Consider the following 976-nt stretch of genomic DNA (forward strand, 5'->3'; position numbering starts at 1 on the left):
AAGAAGGCCGGATCACTTGCAGATTCTGTCCCTTTTAGGCCTTGGCTAGCTTGGACCCTCAGTATGATAAGCGCTCCCTGTGGTCTAAGCGTTTCTTCTTTGTGTTGGGCGACAAATGGGAATACCCTGTTGGGCAGGTCGCACGACAGGAGTTCCCCATTCGGGCCAACTAGGGGGTTGTGCCCGAAGACAAGGATGTGAAGACCTTGGCAGCACCACAAGAGGTTTAAAGCCTTGGGGTTGCACGTGCTTGGGTGGCTGTTAAGAGGTTCTTACGGACACCTTACGTGCTTCGAAGTTCTTACGGATGCCTTGCTATTTGACGATAGCTTGCAATGGTACTTGCTCCCTCTCGCTCAACTGTGCCATGAGGGGCGCTCCATTCTAGTGAAGCAGGTCAATCACCTAGGGTGTAAGTGTTCCCCAAGATCGCCAGTCCATGGGAAAGGGAAGAAACTCAAGAGGTTGAGCCAGATTCTGAAGATGACATCATTCGCTGTCCAAGGCAATACTCTAATGGGGTATCCATATGGCGACCTGAGTTACCTCCACCCAGAAGAAAGGTAGTTTCCATGCCACCAGGCTGAGCAACACACACTTTGTCCTCCAAGGTCAAGGGGGTTAGGCCTTCCTTCAACGAGCCCACATCACTCTCCTAATAGCCAACCCGAATCAACTAGGGATGGTCCCGAATGTTCCTTCTCTTACACTTTTGGGCTCCGACAACACTGCAAAACTTTCCCCTGGTGGGCAGCGTCTTGCCACGTGATTTCTTGATTCCTCTGAGCGACCTTTCCCGGAGATCACAAGGCATCTCCTTCCATTGGTAATGGGGCCAAAGAGGCATCTACCTTTGTGCTCGGGGTACTTTCTTCGTAGGCCGAGCCCCTTCCCGAGCCTAAGGAATGTCCTTCTGGGGCTGTGGATCTTTTTGCTCAAGTGTCCATCCCAGACCCTCCTATCACCTGCCTTGCCA

Source organism: Carya illinoinensis, chromosome 10 (genome assembly GCF_018687715.1).
Source record: "Carya illinoinensis cultivar Pawnee chromosome 10, C.illinoinensisPawnee_v1, whole genome shotgun sequence".
Taxonomy (NCBI): Eukaryota; Viridiplantae; Streptophyta; class Magnoliopsida; order Fagales; family Juglandaceae; genus Carya; species Carya illinoinensis.